Source organism: Gavialis gangeticus, unplaced genomic scaffold (genome assembly GCF_001723915.1).
Source record: "Gavialis gangeticus isolate Ggan-Ray unplaced genomic scaffold, GavGan_comp1, whole genome shotgun sequence".
In the NCBI taxonomy this organism is placed as follows: domain Eukaryota; kingdom Metazoa; phylum Chordata; order Crocodylia; family Gavialidae; genus Gavialis; species Gavialis gangeticus.
This window is the reverse complement of record NW_017729004.1, coordinates 5,039,706-5,054,652: the sequence shown is the minus strand read 5'-3', so window position 1 is coordinate 5,054,652 and position 14,947 is coordinate 5,039,706.

Here is a 14,947-nt window from a genome sequence, read left to right as displayed (position 1 = left end):
TTTTTTTTTTTTTTTTTTTTTTTTTAGTGCAAAAGATAACAGAGCAATGCTTCTGTTGCAGACAACCCAGAAAGATCACAACGGGTCCGAATATTTTCAGTGTTCTGCATTCCTGTTGGAAATCGGGGTTTCTTTTGCAAATCGTCTGTGTGGGTGTTTGCACACCCTAACAGGGCTAATACTTCACAAGGGTCCCCCCAAGGTGCCCTGGCCCCCTGCCTGAGACTCGCGGCTTTTAATGGCATAAGCAGGTATTTTTACGGTTTCTATCCATTTAACTTGTGCACAGGCTAGCTTCTTAATTCAGCCTGGAGATGTTTCTTGGGAATACTGGCTGTAACCTCCAGTTGCACCGTAGCCATTAGCCTTCACATTCCACCTCCACAAGGTGCTTTATTTATGGGCTTTTCTGTCATCAATCAGCCGGCCGTGACACACGTCCTCAGCTCCTTACGTGGGAGCATGCCACGCATTGTTGGAGCGCGCGCTGGAATGTGCGTGTGGTTGCTGCCCCTCCTTGTACTCGGAGAGACTCGTGTGAGCGAGACCCGAGTGCCTTGTGAAAGGGGAATCTCCATCTCCCGGGCTGTGGCACGCACGGCCCGGCAGCCGATGCTAGCGGGCTGAGGGTTCAATCTCTTTCAGACGCCGGCTGTGAAATGGGCTCCCTGCAGCTAGTCTTATACCTGGACTTGCATGTGCTACTCAAAGCGTTGATTTTTTTTATTTTTTTTCTTGGAATTGCTCCTGAGTTTGACTCCTGGCTGCGCAGAACCGCCTCTTTGCCCTCCCCTGTCTGCCAATGCACAATCCCAGGGCAAATTCCCACCAGTGACAAATCTCTTCTGCTGGGAACAAATGAGAGAGTTGCTCCTCTGTAGTGTGGGATTGTCACAAGCGCTGGCAGATCCTGCGCAGCCCTCTCTGAATACACTGCCTTCGTATCCCATGCATGAGATCCAGCTGTTCTTCGCGGTTCCTGGGACTCCTAGCATGCGAGTGCGAGGCCACCTGTTTGGCAGATCCTCTTGAACAGCTACTTCCAGTGCTCTTGTGTCTGTGAATCCCAAGCTTCATAATGTCTGTGTGGACCAAGGCAGAAGTGAACAAGGGGGAGCAAAAGCTGGGCCAGGTAAGGCTTTGGTGGGTCAGTCTGTCAGTGCAGTGCATTCAGATAAATGCCTTCAATGGAGACCATCAGGCCTACTGAATTTTTTGCATTACTGTAGCAATACAAAAGACTCTGGAACAGGGTCCTGGACTGATATGGCTTATCTGTGAACTCCTTGCTTATCCCTGTTTTTATCCTTGAACCTGTAGGTGTGGTGCAGAACATCCCTGTCCCCTCTCATTGAAGCTCTTGCTCTCTTGCTGTTGGGAGATAGCTGCACCCACGGGCTTTGACTGAGAACAGGTCCTGTTGTGGCTATGCCAGGACAACCCGTTCCTGCTTCAGTGTGCTTGCAGTATAAACAGATAGCCTGGGTGTAAAGGTGGGCAATGGACTGGAAGACCAGATGTCTCAACCAAGGTCAGAAAATGCTCCCAGCTGTGCTAGGGAACCAGACTCCATCGTGCAACTGTGATTGGTGCCCCAAGCTGTTAGCTTTCTTCTCTAGGGAGTGGGTTGTGTGGTCTCTTCCCTATTTCCAGCCTGGTGTATGGGGTAGACTGGTCTTCGCAGCTGGCTTCCCTCATTCGGCCAAGGCTTTTTCTGGTATGTGAAGAGCACCGTCACCTTTTCTCTGCAATGCATTTGACTGCTGTGATGTGGGTCCTTCATGCTTGGTCAGCAAGTCTGTGCAAGAGGCTGGGAGAGGGGAGGAGAGGAGTCGGCAGCTAGTTTTGAAGCCCACAGTCCAGTAGTGGTGCGTGGTCGTGCCACGAAACATGTTGCAGCGTCACGTGGCTCCTGGACGAGAACTAGCTGCTCTTTGGGGTGGGGAGGGGGTGTCTACGTCTGACTCCAAATTCTTCCTTGGTGTAAAGGATTTTAGCCTCTTTTAGGCTACATGGCAAAACTCACCTTTTGTAGACCAGGGTTGTCTGCTTGGTCCAAGGTGGGATGCAGGGAGCAGAAGACAGCAGAGACAGAAAGCCTGCCACTTCTCCCTCCTTCGCTGGACTATTTGCATGGGATTTGCAGGCCAGTTAATTCACCTGGTTAGGAACTGGGGATGCTTCAGTGCAGATGTGCCTTGCATCTCCCTTCACATCACTTTCTATTGAGTTTGGGGGGTTGAGGTATTCTGGACAGCTGCTGCCAGGAATACAAAGTTTGCTCCCTTCATGTTGAGAGAGCAGTGCTATAAGCGAGGAAGGACGATCTGCCACAGCCGACCTGGGTAACTCCTGGCTTCATCTCCTGGTGGTTTGGGTGTCCTGCTCATCAAACGGGGCCATTCTCTTGCTTTTGCTTATTTTAGACTCTGAGCTCTATCTTGCACAGCTAATGCATCTTCTCCACATCTTGCAGGCCTTGCAAGTGCAAGTAGAAATAAGATGGGCTTAGGGATGGCAGTGCCCGGCCCTTATGTGCTGTCCGAAGCAGAAGCGCTCTGCTAGCAGATGGGAGCTGCTGCCGCTGCTGCAGCCTCTAAAGGTTGGCCAAGAAAAATAGCAGGCGAGTGATCGATTGATCCTCTGTTCTCGAAGCAGAACTTTCCTCCCCTTATCCTTATCCTGCCATTTCCCATTGGACTCGACCTCTAAGCGAGTCCCTTTTGATTTGACACTTCGTTGGCTGGGCTTCAGCAACGAGCCCTCTTCCCAGCAAGCCTCAGAAATGCAATGATGGAGTTAAGTTTCTCGCGTTAACCAGTGCTCTTGTATAAGTCATAAGGCGAGGACAGCCTCGGCTACCGTCAGCTGCCCGAGAGCCTCTGTTTATGTGTTTTTGCGTTTGAAGGATGGAGAGGGAAGAAATCTGCCCAGTGCGATGGAAACCTTCAATTCCCTCCTGTCCCAGGAGGAGAAAAGTAGTTTCAGGCCGGAGCTAGGAATGAACTTCTCTTGTACACCGCCTCCCCCCTCCGGGAAGATCGGCCAGGAAAAATATCAACAGTTCCATGAAAAAGTCTGCCGGTTTGCTAAAGTAGTGGAATAAACATACCTGTAGGCATAACAGACCGAACCACACAGGAAACATTAACTAGAGCGAACACACACAGCCTCGCTCCCTCTCCCCCTGTATATCTACCAGATAAAAAAAAAAAAAAACCACCATGTGTGCACGGCCCTGCATAAATCAAACGGCAGCTGTGTGCGGTGGAAGAGCCAGCTCGGCTCGAGTGAGACGGGACCCAAAGCGCTCGCTTCGGAGGCGAAACCCAAACTCGCTGTCGCTTCCTTTCCCTTCCAGCTTCAAGTGACTCAGTTCTTTGTCCCTGAAGGGCAGAAATGACACACAAGGGAAAAAATCCCTTCCAAGTCAAGCTGGACTTGGCTATTGGAAGGGGTTGCTACTATTTTAATTTTAAGTCTCCATCGCCTGAGCTCTGTTTTGATGCTTGGGCTCGTCTCTGTCATGCTTCTGGTCCCGTTCTGTACAGCCAACTTTCTAGGAACAGTTTTGATGACTACCTGGGTGACAAAGGGTGTTTGTGTCTGAAAGCTTGCAAAGAAGACTTTTTCCAACTGTTTGAGTTGGTCTAATAAAAGACATCGGATTTACCCAAAGAAGCTTGCCTGGGTGCAGCTTTTCACTCCATTTTGCCCATGTCTAGCTTTTCTCCCCTCCCACTCCTGGGTATTCATCTCCAATAACTAACAGCCGGCCCCTTGCAGCATGCCTTCGTCATGAGGACTGCCTTTCTAATGAAGTCCACTGCTAGGAAAGCTTGTACCGTGCTTCTCTTTAAAAGGTCTGGGTGGAGACCACTTGAAAATGGGACTGAATAACTTCTGTGTTGTTGCGGTCTTTGAATTTGGGGGTTGGTAGTGGGGCATCAGAGCAAAAGATAAGGCTGGCCTAGCGCACGAGCATAGGTTGGTACAGATCGTGACACGTGAATGTTAATGTGTGGGATGGGTCCCAGCTAGAAAATGCTTTCAAGTGCAGTCTGCAAGACACTGGGAGACCCTGGTATCAAATACGTGTAGTCCCTGCTTTTACGGTAGGGACAGTTTGCCTACGACTGCCTAGCAAGTTAGTCATGCTTTACTCTCTCCTTTATACTTCCCTAGGGGAGAACTACATAGATATCTAGGAAGTGATCTAGCTGCAACTCATCAGGTATGTAGGTAAGCATCTGCAGGGCAAGAGCATGTGGGGGGGGGGGAATCATTTAAAAAATAGATTAGTTAAACCATATGAAATCCCCATGCAGACAGAATAAACAACATTTAAAATTCACCTTGGCTTAATTCACTCTGCAAGTGAAGTGAAAGAAGGCCATCCTGATTCGGAATAAGCTGTCCGCATAGTCATCTGTGTGGTTCGACTAATCCACTTTAGCCAGTCTTTTTTTAAATTCAGATTAATTTTTTCGGCGGGCCCTGGTGTGGACAGATCTTATGCATAATGTAGTGAAACGCTCCGATTTGCATAAAAGGTTCCCGAGCCTAACGAACGAGCCAGCTAATGTGCAAAACGCTCCTCTGTATGTTGAAGCAATGCCTAAAATCACCCAGCTGGATTATTTTGGAGGGGTTCAGTCTTTCTCTCCTCCAGCTTTTCCACTCTGTTACGTTTTTCTTTCCAGGTCCTGGACACACACATGTGCGCACACGCGCATGCATGTCTATAGGTCTATAGACTGTTTAACCAGGCATTTTGCTTTTTCACTTAAATTCAGGCCAGCAAGACAGGGCTCCACTCTTCCTTTCTGCTTTAACCCACTGGTGTGAAGTGGGAGGTCTCCCATAGTGGCCCAGCCCATATTATCTTAGTTGAGTCCCAAAAGGAGGTGGTCTTAACAGGGCAACCCTACCACCGGTGTGCGTGTGTTTGATAATGGTTCTGGTGGCGTGGACACATGGATTCTTTGATTCCTGCTTAAAATAGCTGCGAGGGAGGAAATGGGGTTTTTCTTCTGCATGATGCTCACAGCCAGATGAGGGTGGAGGAGCGGGGCCGAGGGGCTCTACATTGGCACCCCCTGAAATGCAGGCAGTTTGGGCTGCAGCTGCTGTTACAAACCTTCACCTCTTTCCCCCCCCCCCCCCCAAATTTTTATTTTTGAATTTGTTCCACCAACTTTAAACTTCTTGGCTCTGCTTGTTTGCAGGGGGAGAGTGGGGAGGTGCTAACCGTCTCCCTGATAAGGCCCTCGTTTCCTTGCGTCCATTGCTGGATGGGGTTTCTGATTATTTCGCTCGCTATAAGATTTTGATGCACACTTGCCTCCCCGGGCTCTAGAGAGACGGCTGCCAAATAAGAATTGCCTGCCTGTTAACAGCATTCATCCTCCATAAAACTCCCTCGAAGATGGGTGGCTTGCTTGGCTCTGTGTCCTACTGCATAGGAATATTCTGCCTTGCGTGGGTGATGCCGAGCACGAGGGTCCATGCAAGCCTGTGAGAGGGAATTGATCGCTAACGATCGGTGGCTGAAATAAGACCTGCAAAGTGTCACCACTGCCATTGCGACTGCTGCCAGACGGGGAGGTTTATTTTACTGCCCCTAGTTTTGTGCAGCTCTTCTATTCCTTCTCTGGTTTGCACAGGAGTTGAACTCAGGTTGGCACTGTGTAAGAAAGAGGTGGACGGTTTGGGTGGTTGCAGGCGCAGTTGGCGGTAGGATGGGCTCCTTTTCCGGGAGCAAGCCTGCTTATCTTGAGCTGCTTGCATCTCCTTGGAGCCTGCGCACCGGAGAAGGGAGCAGATGTTGAAAAGCAAACCAAGGGATGTTGCTTCAGTTACCGCACGCACGCACGCACACCTTTGCAAGCTGATACTTTTTGGGAGTCTCATAGATTCCTCCTCGGCTGCTGCACTGTGCTTCCTATAGGCCAGAGGAAAATGAAGGGCTGGGGAAGGAGGTAGATGGTGGAGTCCTCTCCTTTTTATTGGACTTACAGAAGCATCCTGCTCTTAGCATTGAAGGTCTGGTGCCCTGTGACCCTTCTCGTGTTAATTTATCTTGGCCATGGCTTAAGTAGCTCCTGGTTTCTGTGGTTAAATGTCTTTTTGGTGGTGTCTTGCATGTGGATGAATGGTCATGGTCAAGTGGAGTTGCCTGGGGGACTAGCTTTGTTGCTTTGGCTCGTGTTCAAAGCTTCCAAAAACTTGGATGGGGGTTCAGTGAAATGCCTGAGGCTCTTGGTAAAACCCCAAAGTGCCGAGCAGGATCAAGATGTGGGGCAAGGGCATGGTGTTGAACATGGATGGGATTGCCCCTATATTTCCTGAGAAGTGTGCTCTGTGCTGACCCTCCATCCTTTCTTGGCACACTAGTCTTATCTGGATTAGTAATATCTTTCCTGAGATTACCTTGCCTGCATTACAGGGCTGCCCTGGTGAATGAGGAGCAAGGCCGTCAAAGTAAAGGTCCCTCGATTGTCCTCGGATCAGGCTGGATACCTTTATGGAGGATGTTCTAGCTCAAGACCTGAGTTGTTGTACTGCAGTGCAAGGGTTATTAGGTGAAATGACATGGCCCACATTTGTACAAGAGCCCAGGCTAGGTAGAACTGCTGTTTCTGCCTTGAATCTGTGAGCAGACGGTACAGTTCAGGGCTGTGCAAGCGGTGAGAAATGGTTGCACCCCATAGCCAGGAAGTAAAACTCATGCTATGGACATAGCTTTGCTGGCTGGTCCTTTCTTTAGATGAGCTGCTGGATCTGTGGTGATGGAGGACCTCTGATTGAGGTTGGCCCATAATGGTGTTTGGCTACTCTACCTGGTCTTGAAGTTAAAATGCACTGAGGATCTAGCTGACCTCTACCTGCAAAACCTCCTGCAGGGCGGGGGGGATGCCTAGACATGGTGGTCCCAGGTATCGATACCTCTTTCCATTACCAACCCCAGCCTCCCTGTCTGAAGTGACGGGGTAATTTTAATTGCAGTGAAGTGCTAATAGGATCTAGGCCTCCAGGTAGGAGACTTAATCTATACAGCAGGCATGTTCTTGCTATTGCTGGTGTGGGAGAGCCCCCTGGTATAGAGGCAGCCAAGACCAGCAGAAGGGATTTTCTGCTGGCAGGAACGAGCAGAAACTGGGCAGAGTGGTGGTCAAACCCAGGAGCAGACGACTGAGTGGTGCTGGCTCTGCGGTGTGAAATTTTTCATGCTCCAGCAAGAGGCTGGCACTGTGGGAGAGGCTTCATGGGAGAAGAGGACCCCCACCCCATCAAGACACAGGGAGACTTCCCAGTGGGAGCCCTCTCATAGTGCCTGTGCAGGCAAGGGACCATGGGAGGTGGTGATATGCATCTGCGAAGGCGGCGCTCTTATTCTTCTCTTTGTGTAATACGCTTATCGCCTCTGGATCTCCAAGGCGGGACTGTGAGCCAGCCCACACTTAGGCCAAGGTGGGTCGGATGGCTCCGGTATAAAAAGCCCAGGCTTGCTGTGATTGAAGGCAGCTACCATGTGAGTGCTCAGGGCTTGTTGCAATTACCTCCTCTTCATTGGCAGTTAACGAACACCCCTTGTAAAGTGGCCATCCATCAACTTGACAGAAAGCCTGCGCAGGCCAAGGGTAGCCAACCTTGATGCGGTGCTTGGCCGCAAATACTGCGTTCTTGTACTCTGCTGCCGGGTGAGTTGGGTGTGCTACTGGCACAGAGGGAAAAAGCAGGAGGATCTCCATGTGTCTTAATGCTTAGAGGTCCCCCACCCTTGGATTCATATACCTCCAAAAGGGGCTAAAGGCAGCAGCTATAAACAAGGTAATTTTTTTTTCCCCCCCTGGCTATAATGAGCCTTCATGTTATAAAGACAATCTAGTGGTTCCCAGCCCTGCTCCCTGGGGCAGAGGAGTACACCAGTATGTGCGAGATGCCTCGTTTTCAGGCTGGGTTACTTGCTTGTTGAGGCTGCTACACCCCACAGTTATGGCAAGATTTGTTGGCTCTGCGGACTGAGTTGTCTACTGCATTCAAGAACATAAGCACCACGGTGGGTCAGACAAATGGTTCATCTAGCCCGGTGTCCAGGAGCGAATGCTTTAGAGGGAGAACACTGAACCGGTTAGATGAAAAAGTGATCTGTCCCCTATTCACCCCTGTAGGCTTAGAGATGCCAGAGGAAACATCTCCAACTATTTTGTTCAGCAGCTGTTAATAGAGCTATCCTGTGTAAATTTGTCTAGTCCCTTCTTGATCCTGGCTGTGCTACCTACCTCTACCAGCTCCTGTGGCAATGAGTTCCATAAGTTAACGGTGCGCTGCCTAACTTTCTTTTTTTTTTTTTAGTTTGAAATGCATCTGCTAGTTTTAGTCAGCATTCTGGGACTGTGAATAATAATTTCCTGTTTGCTTGGTCCACAACCTTCATGACTTTTTACAGACCTCTTCCATATCCCCCACCCCTACCAAGCCTTCTCATTTCTTAACCTAGAGACCTAGGCTTTCCTCATCTGGCAGCTGCTCTAGGCCACTGATTGCTTTGGTTGCCCTTCTCTCTCCCTCTTCTAATTCTGCTACATCCTCTTCAAGGTGTGGAAACCAGAGATGCCTGCAGTGTTCAAGATGTGGGCGCACAATGGATTTGTGTAATGTCACGACTGCTTTCTCTGCTCTTATTTTCTGTTCCCTTCTTATCGACGCCCAGCCTTTGATCGCCTTTTTTGGTTGCTGCTGCATGCTCGAGCTGATGAGCACGATCTACAGTGAGTCCGAGGTCCCTTCTCATAACGGCTAGTTCATAACCCACCGTTGGGTACGTATAATTGAGGCTATTTTCCCCTAGGCGCATGACCTTGCGCTTGGCTACATTGAAATTCATTTGCTTTTTTTTTTGTCTGCTCGCTCAGCTTGATGAGATCTTTCTGCAGCTCTTCTCCATAAGCTTGGGACTCGATTAATCAGAATAATTTGGTATCATTTGCAGGCTTGGAGATTTTCACTGTGCATCCTGGTTTCCAAGTTATTCATGAGAAGGTAGACCAAAATAGGGCCCATCACAGATCCCTAGCGGACCCCACTCTTTGACCTTTCTCCGTCTTGAAGTGACCATTTAGCCCTACCTTTTGCTCCTATCTCTTAACCATCTCTCGAGCTACCAAACTCTCCCTCCAAACCCATGGCAACTCAAGTGTTTTATTAAAGCCTTTGGTGAGGGACTTCGTTGAAAGCTTTTTGGAAGTCCAAATATATTTGTCAAGTAGGCAACCCCACTCCTTGTCCACGTGCTTGTTAACACCCTCAAAAAAACTCCAGCAGACTGAGAAGGATTTCTCTTTGCAAAAAAACCCAACAAACATGCCAACTTTCCCCAGCACCTCCTGTTTGTCCCCAGCACCTGCTGTTTGGTCTGGATCGATTTATTATAGGTTTTATTCTAGATGGGTTTTATTCTTTCCTATAGGTTCTACCAACTTGCCAGGGATGGAAGTGAGACTTGCTGGTCTGTAGTTCCCAGGATCACCTCCATAAGCCCTTTTTGCAGATGGGGGGGCTTTGTTAGCAACTCCACCAGTCCTCAGAGGTGGTAATGAGGGATTGCATGCTATCGCCAAACAGCTCTGCAATTTGACCTTTTGAGTTTCTTCAGAGCTCTTGAGTAAATGTCATCTGGTCCTGGCCACTTTATTAATTTGCTCATTTGTTCCAAAACTGCTACTACTTTTGCTGCTTCAGTGTGGTCCAGCTCTTCAGACATACCTACTGGGAAGGATTGATCCAGAGATGCCAGGTAGGGTTGGGTCGTGCAATAAGTGGATGAGAGGACTTTGTAGGAGAGAAGTAATAAAGTGCAAGGGGAGGAAGGGGTTTCTTGGATTTTTTTGTGTGCTTGTTTGCATGGAAGCTTGCATTTGACACCTAAGAGGTTGCAATGCCATCATTACCTGCCTCAGGTGCATGTTAGCATTGCTAGGAAACCGCATGGGTCCACAGTGGAGAAAAGGTGCGTAACTCCTCCGGCGGTGGCGGCATGGGGTGGTACTGAGGAAAGTGGTAGGCCGTTAACTATGTGACGTTGGGCAACCTTCTCCACCTCTTTGCTGCTTTCGGTCCCTCCGAGGGAGCCGTCTGGCTGCATTTTCAGGGCCTCATCTCTAGTATCCCAGGGCTGCTGCAATGCAAGTAATTCAGAGGGCCCAGACTGCTAAAGTGGCCTGAAGCTGTTGCTCTGAAAGAGGTGGTCAGGGGAAGAAATGCAAATAAAGGTCAAGGGGGAGGAGGGATTCTGTTGTCTTGGAAATTGCCGAGTTCTTCCCTTTTACAGGCAAGGGTTATCTCCTAAAACCTGCTAACTTTACTAGGTCACTCCCATTCCAAGTTGCGAGCGGACGTGTAGCAAAGGCCCTTGCAGACTGGCAACCGATTTCTAACCAAAGGAGCAAGTTGTCTAATTTTTGCCATCTCCTCTCATGCCTAGGTAGCCTGAGGATAACAGCTATCCTCCCGGTCTCATTCCTTGGTGCCTCTGGCTCTCGCTGAAGCCAAATCCCAAGGAGTATAAACTGCACAAACAAGTTAGCTGAACCTTTCGGTATTGCAGAAGTTTCTCTGAAATATTGCCCTTTGGACCCCACGGTCCCGCTTGAACCAGGCAGTTGTTGTGCTTGCTGCTTTTCTGTTTGCTATCACTTCCACCTAAGGTGGGAGACTCGGAAGAGATCCCCAGACGGCATCGCGTGTCTAGGGCTACGTGTCGCGCATCTCGGCGGTCTGGTCTCGGATGTACTGCGAGCCTCCTGGAACAGCGTGTCCTTCAGGCTTTTTTTGTACAGTGCAAATGGGCACTCAGTGTCTGCCTGTGTTAGCAATGATGACAAGGTTTCCTATGCCACCCAAGTACTGCCAACTTGGCAGAGCAGCGTGTCAGACTTTCCAGCGTCCGGTGCCCGCCTCTCTCTCTTTCTAAGATGTGTTCACGCTACGGGCATGATTTATTTTCGAGCTGGACGCTTTTGATTTTTGTCGCTTTGGAAACTTGATGGCGTGTGTGTGTGTGAATTGATTGAAAGTGTAAGACTTCTCTTAAACGGGAGGCTGGTTTTGTTTAATGCAAATTTATAAGCTGCAAAACTCGGACGTTTCCTTTCGATCCCCAGGGGAGGGGGGAGGACTAACTTTCTCTGTTAAATTAGTCCGTAAGGGCATTCACCAGTGCAAGCAGATGAATTTTGGGCTTGTAGCCCTGGCAAAACTAAACTAGGATACCTCTTCCAGACAAGCTGTGGGAAGGGGAAGTGGTCACCGAGCTGGGAAATGTCTTGGATGCTTCTTTAAACTGGCTGACATGCGGCAGAAGAAATAGGTTTGGTTTACACTTTCCCTTCATTAAACGCACCTGGGCCAGATGATAGCATGACCTCATGATGTCTTAATGGCAGTAGAGTTTGTTTTATTTTTTTATTTTTTTGCTGGGATGGACCAGCCCCTGCCTCCGGCTGGGCCCTCCTATTGTAGGTGCTACAAACCTGGCAACGAATGAGATCCACAATTTGGGCTGCTGTTTAGCCATGCCCTTTGCCTGGGCTATACAATCAGATGGCGTCCCGATTCTGATTCTGCGAGGTCCTCCAGCTGTCTGTGTTGCTGGTGGCTCCATCTGTGTGTGCAGTCGTATGCTGTTGGGGTGCATTCAACCACTGCTGAACATTTTAGGGGATAGGGTAAATTAATTAAAAGGATTTCTTTCCCCATCAGTGGAGATGACAGTGGCTAGAAAATTGGCCAAATAACTGTGCTTCTGCCATTCTTGCTCCTGTGGTTCACTCTGTGGGATTGCAAGAGTAAGCCATGCTTGCAGTAGGAGCTGGGGTGCAAGACTTGTGGTCCGAGTTGCTTTTTGAGAAGCAAGCAGAAGTGTTGGACGCCTCTTCAACTTCTGTAAGGGCAGGAGGGAATCGGTGAGGTCTGTGGATGATCTGGCAGAAGGCATGGCTTCCTGACCAAAGTGATTTAGAGCTGGTGGGCATTTGACTGGCATTTCCTGGCAGAATGCATGGAAAAGGCACGTGACATCAGTTGCATGGGAAAAGAGGAAGCCTGGGCAAAGAGTAGTAGTTTAATATTGTCTACAAGGGGTGGATGCACTACCCAAGTGCCAAAACCCTCTGCTCTGGTGTGGCATTGTGGCAGAACTCAACCGTGGGATACTGGGTTGAGTTAAATACCTGCCCTATTTTCTAGTATCCAGGTTGTTGGTCTAGAGGACAAAGCATTCAGGACTCGTGGTAGAGGTGATTTCTTTTATTAGATCAATTAAATCTTTGGAAAAAAATTCTGTGGATTAAAGATTTTTTTTTTGTCCTTTCGAAAATCTAGTTGGTCTAATAGAGAGCACCTCTACCACGAGTCCTGAATACTCTGTCCTACTTTCTGGCATTTTGTTTTAAGCATTGAGACTCCTGCCACATCCCTTGGTAGCCTTAAGAAACCCATCATATTCCTCTTCCCCTCCCCCCCAGCAAAATGGTCTTTAATGTTAAATAAGCCGCCTCCTATTGATGTTGCCCCCCCTCCTTTCAAATGCTGCCACACTGTTAGGTTGCCCACCGGCTCCTAAATCACTTTGTCAGCAGCCGCTAAGCTTTGCTGAACAATACAGAGCAAGTAATCTGCAGGAAGTGTTTGCTCGTCCTGTCGATCTGGAGGAGCACGTCAATAGAAGGTAAAATTTCCTGCAGCTGCAAGCAATGTTGGAGCATCTCAGGGGCTGGGAAACCACTGCCCTAGATGTTCAGGTAATGCAGTGAACACCCCCAGGCCCTAAAATGCTACATATGCAGTCTAGCATTGCTGGTGTTGAGTTGACTACGGTGGTTTGGCTCTTCCTTGCATTCTGCCATGCAGAAGGATATACTTCAGGGTTTTGTTTAAGGGGGTTTGCTACTTCCTTTTCTTTTATTGCATTATAATATTTATGGCTCTTCTGGGCTCCCCTTGGCTGCTAAACCTTCCCTCCATGACTTTATTTCCCCAGGTTCACGCTAGAAGCCAGTCTGACTTTCTTTCTGTGGCTCTAGCCTAAGTAGATCCTGTGTTGTCATGCTTTTCTCCTGGGGAAGTGCCACTTCTGACACCAGGCTGCCAAGTTTTGAATGTTCATTTAAAGAATCAGAGCTGTGTTGGCAATTAAAACCTGCTGCCTGACCTGTATGAGAGGCTTCGTGGTCATCATGGGATTTTCCCAGCCCTGTAAAATCTTTACCTTTTTATTCAGTGAATAGGTAGCTACTGTGTATTGATCCTCCTCATTTAATGGGTGGCTTCACGACTTGCTGCAGAAAACACTTTCCGAACTCTGGGCTGTGAATTGTATGGTGTGCCTTTGGTCTCTTGAGCACTTTATAGCACTTTGTTCAAAGCATGAAGCCAGCGCGCTTTAGTGGGGGTTGCGGGCACTCGGCATTTCCGCAGATGTGGGTGAATCAAGTTAGGCTGCTGGAAAATAAAGGACAAATGATTAGCCACCAGCTGTGACCGCCTGCTTCATGGGATTTGCCTCTCTTCACATCAGACCCTCTGCCATGTACCACCGGGATAAAATCGAGCTCAGCATTCAATCGTCTCGGTTGTGAGTCTCCTCCTCAGCGCCCTTGCCAATAGCTCTGTCCACTAGACGGAGATGCCTAGAGAGCAGGTCCCTCATGCATTAAATAACAAAGTGGGGGGACCTTTCTGTGTGTTGGGAGCAATGGTTTGTGACCATGTAGTCTTAAAGGCTGTGCCTCGATGCAGATACAGTAAGGGAGCTGACTTAAGGTCATGCAGGTGCTTTTCATTTTGACACATCCTCTTGCTTGAGGTTTGATTTGACCACGTGCAGATGGCAGTGAAGGGAAAGGTCTGTGCAAATGAGAGAGAGGCATTGGGATCCAAACAACCCCACAAAGGGTGCATGTTTGCAAAGTCTTTTTTTAGCGTAGAACCTCACTTTTAAGGACATTGGCAAAAGGGCCGTTGTTTAAACCTCTTAAAATGTCCCGAGGGACACTTTTGAGTTGGTTGAGGGTGCGAGTGGAGAATGGGCAACAAGTCCATAATACATCTTTGCTAGATGTAATCTTTTACCCCCTTCCAACCCGGGCACACAGAGCCAATTCAGTTCTTAATCTTGATGTAACAAAACCACCTTGTGGCCTCTATTTGGGTTGATCTAATTTGGGATGGCGAGTGTGCTTGAATCCAACAGCTTTGGGCTATTTTAGGTGGTGAAAATCTGCCATTGGCAGCACTTTGAAGGCATTTACACATGGGCTAATTATGTAAATGGACCCTGTCCGCTTGTTAAGATTGTCTTAAAGTTCCTTAATCTGATCGGAACTTGCTATGTATAACACTTGGCTGGTTTACTTTTTTGGAGACTTAATTCATTTTGATACACGATCAATACAGGAAGGAAATGCTTGTCTTAATACAGTGCTCTATCATCACTTGAATAATGGATCTATTCTTATGACTAGGCTCTGCCAGGTGTTGTGCAGCAGGGTGTATGCTCAAACTGGGAAGTCGCATGCGACTCTTACATGGAATAAACTAGCAAAGACTAGTTTTGCAGACTTGCATTGAGATCAGAGTCCTGTTATGCAGAGTATTGTATGAGCTACTAACACATCTCCGCTCCAAAATGCTTCCAGTCTAAATGGACAAGATGAAGAGTTGGACAAAGGTTGTATAATCTCCATATTGCAAATGGCCAGCTGTTTTGAGAAAAAATCAGATCAACCTGTCTGCATTATCAGCATTTTCTTTTTTCAGAGATGGTGGCAACTGCTGTGAGCTCTTAATTATCCCTTGAATAGGGACCTGGTCAAGGTAATGCAGGCAATATCTTAACTGTGTGATTCGTATATCTTGGATTTTTTTTTTTTTTTTTTTTTTTTTT